Source organism: Episyrphus balteatus, chromosome 3, assembly GCF_945859705.1.
Source record: "Episyrphus balteatus chromosome 3, idEpiBalt1.1, whole genome shotgun sequence".
Lineage (NCBI taxonomy): Eukaryota > Metazoa > Arthropoda > Insecta > Diptera > Syrphidae > Episyrphus > Episyrphus balteatus.
Window position 1 is genome coordinate 109,541,320 of NC_079136.1, and position 8,738 is coordinate 109,550,057.

Consider the following 8,738-nt stretch of genomic DNA (forward strand, 5'->3'; position numbering starts at 1 on the left):
TTTAATAACATTTATTTTTTTGTAAATTCTGAGTTTGAGGACCATTTTTTCAAAAACTCTTATTTAAATTTAGTGGATTTAAATTTAAGAGATAAGAATGAGCTTCAGGCTTTTTGAAAATGTATTTTAAAATATTGAAGGTGTTGCCGTTGTTTTCTTTGTGTTTGAAGTCAGATTGTGAGAAAATTGCATTTATCGCTTAAACGATGAAAGATTGTCCCTTACTCCCTTATACTTTTTTTCCTTAAATTACTTAAAGAATCTTTTGCTATCATTTGTTTTGTAAAATTTAAGCAAAAAAATGGTTTTGTTCTAAAAAAATTTGATTTAAATTTTAAAAAACAATACCAATACGGCAACATCGGCAATTGTTAATCTATAGACTTTAAAGTATATTTTTAATTACCTACTCTTGAAAAAAATCGTCAAAATCGGAGCTGTACGGCCGGATTCCCTAATAATTTACTTTGGTTACTCTACTTAATATTATGAAGTATTGCCAAAGCAAGAAGTTTATTCATATCTATACATAATTTAAATAAAATATAATTGAATGAAGTGTTTTTGCAAAAAACTCAGAATTAAAAAAAAAATTCATTAAAAAATTTGACCTGCCTATATTATTATACAAACTGAAAATGTGTATTGAAATATATTTGATTGTCTCTGAAAATTTGACTGAATTCAGCTAACAATAAATATGGCCAAACAAATTTGAAAAATATTTTATTAAAAAACTTTTGATTAAAGTCATGTTCAAAATTCTGAGTTTGAGGAACAGTTTTTTATGTATGTATGTATTCAAATATGTATTTTTTTTTTCTTTAACTTCACACAATCTTTTCATATTAGGTATTTCATTTATGAAATATAAACAAAATTTGTTTGTTAACAAAATATTAATATTTAAAAAAAAAACCAATGCGGCAACAGCGCAGCGGCAATTTTGTACCCATAGAGGTTAAAGTTTTTTTAATTACCGAAGCGACGCACAGTGTGGGATTTCGCGAATTTAGCGGAATTTAATTCGAAAAATGACTTGTCTTGTTTGATGCCAAAACCGGTTTTTCTTAAAGCTAATAGATTGTAGAAAGTGATAACAAAAGCATTGATAGGTGGGAATCATGTAAACAAAAATAAATAGCTTCGAAGTTGCAGTTGGCGATTTTTTTTCTGTTTATTTGGTGAAAGAGATTACTTTGCTCTTAATTTTTTCTCGTGCGTTTGGTGTGCGTTTTAATAAAAGTTTTATTTTTTTTATATTTTCTAAATGTCAAAGTATAATTATTTAAGTAATTTTTTATTTCACAGGGTGTTTTACATTTTTGTTTTGGTGATTGAAGTTAAAAAAATGTGTTTTTTTTCGATTTTTGTACCTTTGTTAGAGCAAAACTTTAGTTATTCCGCGTTATTCCGCTTAGAGACAATATTCAATGCAAAGCTTGATTTATTATCTATCAAGAATCACTAATAAAAAGGAATTAGTAAGGGTGAAATTGTTTACATTAAAAACAAAACATATAGTAAAAACAATTAAATAAATTCAAATTGGCTTTTTATTTTACAAGAATAACACGATTGGTAAAAACAAATTGTCTATTCCAGTTAAACTGATTTTTTTTTCGATAGGAAGTTTACGGTTCTTTTAATTATTGATATCCTTGATGATGTATGGCAGAAAAATTTCGTGACGGAACACTTACCAATTTAAAAAAAACATTGATTGTGCATAAATAAAGCTACATAATTTAAAACATCCTTTCAAATAGTATCTTGTACGTTTTAGTAGCCTTTTAGAGAATAGTTTCTTTAGTTCATAAACAACGTCATTGACATATCGGTTTGCTAAAAACCTAGTCAATTCTGACAATAATTAACTTTTTTCTTTATTTTATTCATATTTGTCATAAAATTAAACAATAAATCATTCCTCAAAAGTTTTTTTTGTAAATTATGATTTTCAAAAAAAAGTACTTTTTGGTGAAAATAACCTGTCACTTCAAAGCTCATTTTACAAAAACTTAAATAAAATATCAGCAAAATGTGAATTACATTTGATTGTATACACATATTCAATGAACTAATCACAAAAAAAACTACAACAAAATTTAAAATGCAAGCGTTATTAATTTTATTCCGCTAAATTCGCGAATTCCCACACTGTGCAACGTTTGAAAAAAAAATGACCAAGTCCTTGATTTTCACAAAGCTAGTCTTGAATTTGAAGTAGTATTTTGAGTATCACCAGCCCTTTTTGGCGTGTTGTTGCAACCTTTTCAACGATTAATTTCCACACGCACGTTTGATCTATTGACCACTGTATTATGTATATATATTAATTATCCTTCTTAATACCTTCACTCAATTAATTCATATGAAACTTCTCTTTTATGTTTTATAAGTTTTGAAAATGTAATTCGAAAGTGATTATATTTTCAAACGAGAATGATGACATTTTTTTTAATTCTCATATTCTGTGTCGTGGAAAGCAAAACCCATTTACCGAACACACAAGAGAGAAAGTATTCGTTACATATTTTTGTATTGATATAACCAAATGTATTTCAGAATTTTAATTTTTGTGGTATAACGGAAGCACGTTGCAATTTAATTGTTTACACCTCCGATGAGTAAACAAATAATAAATTCATATATGTAGTTATGTAGGCAAGTATAGTTGTGCCCGATTTCTCGTAAAGGCAACATTGGAAATTCAATTAATGTTTTAATTCCATATTCATCACGAATTTAATTTTTTGACGATTCGATGATGTAAATGTAAATACAAAATAGGTGTATATTTACATGGCATAATTTGATTGGTGTTTTAATTGAGAGTAAAAGTATGTAAGAATTGTATGAATGAAAGTATACCTGGGCAACAAAAGGTTTTGAAGAAATCGTAACGGAGCTATGAATACCAGAGTTCTGCGCGACAAAGTTATGCGTGTCATAGTTATGCAAAACCGAAGTTATGAAAGACCGAAGTTATGAAAAACCGAAGCCATGCAAAACTAGCTATTACACCCCCGTTCCATACAATTTTTTTCTTGTCTTGTCTCAACCTACACACTCAAGCGTTTCGGTACTTTCCTCCCGTATATCATTCCTTTCAATGGCTGCCAACCCAAAAACCACGTTGAATAGCATAACTTCGGTTTTGCATAACTTCGTTTTTGCAATAACTTTGTCGCGCATAACTCTGGTGTTCATAACTTCGTCGGTTTCCCGGTTTTGAATATTCCAAAAGAGAAACATTTTTTTTTTTGAAAATTTTAATTTTATTATGCAATTAACTCAAAAACATTTTCTGGTATTCAAAATATTGCGAGAGCATTGCGAGAATCGTTAACGATTTAAACAAAATTCAAAACAATGAAATTATTGTACGTTGCGTTGATGTCTTCTCAAAATGAACTGGCTTTTCTTGATAAAATTAGTTATTCTGACTTACAGCAAATAAGCTGTATGAAAAACTTTAAGAATCGAATTTTCGATTTGGTATTTTCCTCTGACGCAATTAAGTTAAACGGCTATACGGTTTCCGGCGACGCGTCGTGTGAAATGGATCCACACGACCGGGAAACGCCCCAAGTTACAGCTATAGCTAAGTTACACTATTGTATTCAGACCGAAGAGGGGTGTTTAACCGGTTCTGGACCTGATATTTTGGACGTCGTGTGAAACTGCCCTTAGTGTTAAACAACAACACTTTGTTCTTATCACTTAACTAAAAAATTAAGCTACAGTCATTTATATCAGTTTATCAAAAATCAGAAATTTTCTTTCTATATTTTATTTTGAATAGAATATCATGACATATTTACGCTACAATGGACTAGTAGGCGAAAGAAACGGCTGATGTTCATTTTTTTTCTGAGTAAATCCTACTCCCAGCTTACACTATTGGGAATCACAAGTTCTCGAGCCATCAGTGTAATCAGTGCCGGTTTAAGCACTACCGGCGCCCCTGGGCATGATTGCAAGTGGCGCCTCTAAAAAAAAATTCATCTAAAAACAATTTTTTAAAATCACGAAAAAAAGCAATAGCAGATTATGTCTTACCTCTCATATCCTTGTTAATGCATTTATTAAAAATGTGCAGTGTATTAACTTAAAAAAAAATTAATTATTCATGTCATTTAGGCTCAATTGACAAGACTACCTTTATCTCTGACTTTTTTGTTTAAACACATTTAAAGATTAGGTACAGTTGGTTTTATTTGAACAATATTTTTTCAAAAACTTTTTCAACTAGGTACATTAATGTCGTTTTCAATTGGAATCACTCAATGATTCACTCATTCTGAAATCCAATAAAAAACTTTGAATCGCTTCCACCCAATTCTAAAATTTAATATCTGTATTGGTGAAAAATCAAATATTTTGTTTTTGTTTTTTCACTAGGAGAATAAAAAACTTGCAGGACGCTTCTTAATGATTCCAGGCGCTTCCGGACGGCCAATCGAAAACAACATACCTTTATAAGTATAAGGTTTGTTCGTTGTGAGCTCTAGGGCACTCTGGATCGCTCCGAATTCGTTGTCAAGCGTTTTTTTGTAGCTCCTTTTTCAACCAGAGTTATTTCCTCTGTGTTCGATGTTCGCTGATGAAACTAAAGCTCTGAGGTGTTCGATGTAAAATGAAAACCCGAGAAACTCTGATTTTTTTTCACAGTTAATTGAAATGACTTAGAGTGCCCTGGAGGGGGGAACAACGAATAGACCTATTTTTTTATTCACACACAGAAACGTAGTTTTTACGAGAAATGGAGAAGCTGTCAATTTTTGGCATTTCTGGATTTTGGGTTTTCGGGATTTCGGGATTTTGGGATTGTGGGTTTTCGGGATTTTGTGTTTTTGGGTTTTCGGAATTTAGGGTTTTCTGGATTTTGGGCTTTCTGGATTTTTAATTTCGGGATTCTGTCCGTCTCCCTTCTCTTTCCTTTTTCAATATTATAGGGGCACCTTTGCAAAAATTAAATTGGTAGGAGGAATATTAGGATTCCTTTAGTCTTTCAAAAGAAATTGGGGCGCCTTGTTCTTCAAAGATGAACGAAGATTTTGGACATCATTGTCCTTCCGGAAGCCAAATAAATTAACCCAAAATTGGGGGGCGCCTTCATTCTTCAAAAAGTTTAGGACAAACAATACGAGCGCCGTTGAAAATTTAAAATAGAAAAAAATTGGGGCGCCTTTGTGAATGTAAAAAAAAATAAAACATCGATTGGAAAGACTTCGTTATTTATATAACTTTTGTAAAAGTTCGGGGCGCCTGCGGCGCCCTTCAATTCTTGCGCCCCTGGGCGACGGCCCAGGCTGCCTCCCCCCCCCTAAAACCGGCTCTGAGTGTAATGAAACATCTTCCACGATGCTTCCCTCCTCCCAAACAGATCTGGAAATTATTACCGAACACCAATTGGGGATAATTCTAGTGATCATGATTGAATCTTAAGCTATTTAAAATGTCGTGTCATGAAAAATGTCCGCTTATCCCCTCGCATACGAAGGATAAATTCACTTAATGGCCCTTATGCAAAATGCATACAAAATAGTTAATACTTGAACACTATGGTTTTGGTAAATGTAAGATAGAGAATCCACTTTGAAGATTTTGTTTTTCACAGAAATTTTCCGCATGCACCACGCCTTCTCTAAAAGTGCTGCACTAACCTCGCTGCTTTGTTCGTTTTCATAGATAATAATAATTACTTTAAAAACATAAAAAACTTATATATCCACCTGTAACCTGTTCGTTCCACTTCGAAAATGCCTTTCTTGATAAAATCTCTTTCGTATTTGAAACACACCAGAACAAATTACTGATGTAATAGAATATAAATCGGTACAGTTCTCAATTCAATTTGAAAATCAATTTACCCAAGCATATTTCAAGATGCAGCAAGTACCAATTAAAGTATACATTTAAATTCAATTTGTCAATTAAATTTATTTGGGAAATATGAATTTTAATTTGATTCCAATCACAATCAACCACACAACTAGCTGTATTTCAAGTACAGATGGTTTGGGCAAATTATAAATCAATAGCTCAGTTCTTACCCAGGTGGGCATACCTATATACAGGTTGCAAAGTTTCCAGACATTTTAAGAGCGACACAATGAGTTTGCAATGAATGGTTAATTAATTTTGAATGGTTTCTGAATTTATTGTGTAGTGTGCCAGATATTTGAAAGCAGGTTTGACATCAGGTAAATTTATAAAGAAATTATGCTAGCAGAGAAACGATTGGTCTTAAATGTTAACAATAATAATATATTGTTTGGGTCGTTTCTATTGTGCAGCTAGGCAATTTATGATGAAAATTTAAATTTTATTAATGAAAATTAGAGAAGAAAAAAAAGCTAAAGTTACTTGGTCAAAACAACGATTTTTTTTAATTACCTTTTTCATACATTTTCATACAATCTCTATGACTAAACTACTAAATATAGTTCTATTTTTGTATAAGTTCGTGAAACTTTAAACAAAAGTTGGTCAATACTTTCATTTTACTTTCACTCGAAATGGAATAAAAATCGATCTAAAAGGTAATTTAGAGTTATAATTCACATTTATCGATTTGGAAATTAATATCAAGTGAATTTGATATGAATATTCGACTATACATATTCCATAAAAATATAAGTCTTACATACAGTAGAGGAAATTCCCATAAAAACGCATGGTTTTAAGGCATTTTTTGTTTGCTGAGTGCAAGTTAGCCATTCATTTTTATGAAATATGAAAATGTACTCAAAGTTGTTAAGAAAAATATAAATTTATTCACTTTTAACTAAATTAAATAAAAATTATTAACAAAAAACAAAAATTAATCAAAAAAAAAGGAGGAAATTCCCATAAAAACACTTACATTTTTATTAAAAAATAACGGTTAATTGGTGATAAGAAAAGTGTTTTTGATAAAATCAATATTTTGTAGAGCCACCACTTGCTCTTACAATCGATATCATTCGCCTTTGCATGGATTTCACAAGCCTTTCTAGTTCCGCGGTTGTAATTGCTGCCCATTGTTCAATGATTGCGTCTCGAAGCTCTTGAACGTTGTTAAATTGGCGCCCGTTGTCATAAACACGCCTGGCTAGTATTCCCCAGAGATTCTCTATGGGATTTAAGTCGGGACTTCGAGACGGCCAGTCGAGAAATGTTATTTGTTTATCCTCAAACCAGTCTCTGATTCTTCGAGAGGCGTGGATAGGAGCGTTATCCTGCTGGAATATAAAGTCAGATCCGCAAAACTCTTCAGTTCTCTCAACCATAACTTCTTCTAACAACTCAGCATACATTTCTGAGTTTATCCTTCCAGGCACCAACGCCTGGCTTCACCTTTAGATGCAGCCCATAAGTCAGCGAGGCTGCATTTCGCTGAAAGTCACATAAGCTGGACCGAAGAGTGGAACAAATGTGTTTAGTGACGAAAAAGAGTTCAATTTGGATGGTCCGGATTGATTTCAGTCGTATTGGCATGACAAACGTCTTCAAACTGAAGTGAGAATGAGTCGCATTTTCGGTGGTGGTAGCGTAATGGTTTGGGCAGCTTTTCCTGCAAATGGAAAGACTGAAATTGCGTTTGTGCCTGGAAGGATGAACTCAGTAATGTATGCTGAGTTGTTAGAAGAAGTTATGGTTGAGAGAACTGAAGAGTTTTGCGGATCTGACTTTATATTCCAGCAGGATAACGCTCCTATCCACGCCTCTCGAAGAATCAGAGACTGGTTTGAGGATAAACAAATAACATTTCTCGACTGGCCGTCTCGAAGTCCCGACTTAAATCCCATAGAGAATCTCTGGGGAATACTAGCCAGGCGTGTTTATGACAACGGGCGCCAATTTAACAACGTTCAAGAGCTTCGAGACGCAATCATTGAACAATGGGCAGCAATTACAACCGCGGAACTAGAAAGGCTTGTGAAATCCATGCAAAGGCGAATGATATCGATTGTAAGAGCAAGTGGTGGCTCTACAAAATATTGATTTTATCAAAAACACTTTTCTTATCACCAATTAACCGTTATTTTTTAATAAAAATGTAAGTGTTTTTATGGGAATTTCCTCCTTTTTTTTGATTAATTTTTGTTTTTTGTTAATAATTTTTATTTAATTTAGTTAAAAGTGAATAAATTTATATTTTTCTTAACAACTTTGAGTACATTTTCATATTTCATAAAAATGAATGGCTAACTTGCACTCAGCAAACAAAAAATGCCTTAAAACCATGCGTTTTTATGGGAATTTCCTCTACTGTAATTACATATACACTTTAAGGAATTCTTAAAGTGTATACAATTAAAATAATAATAATAATTAAAACAACGTAGGTATAGGTAACCAAAAACTAGAATTTCTAGCTATATAATAATAAATTGCACGACTGGGGTCGCACGTACTTGCTCTTATGCTTAAAGTAACTATATTGTTAAAGCTTTTTATTCAAGAAATTTAAAATTTGATATTTTGAAGAAATTTCATAAGTAGTATAAAAAAATTAAATCTGTTTTTATAATTAATTAAACTCCATTTTAAATTATCTTAAAAAAAAAAACAAATATGCCATTTTATTTCTTGTATAAAAAGGTATTTTTAGAAAAAAATTTTCGAAAATTGTAGGAGCCGTTTTTTAAAAAAATAATTAAAAAAAAAGTTGGTATGCCATTTTGAAGAAATAATTAATTTACACATAAAAACTAAATTTCAAAATTTTTCATTGATCCGTTTTC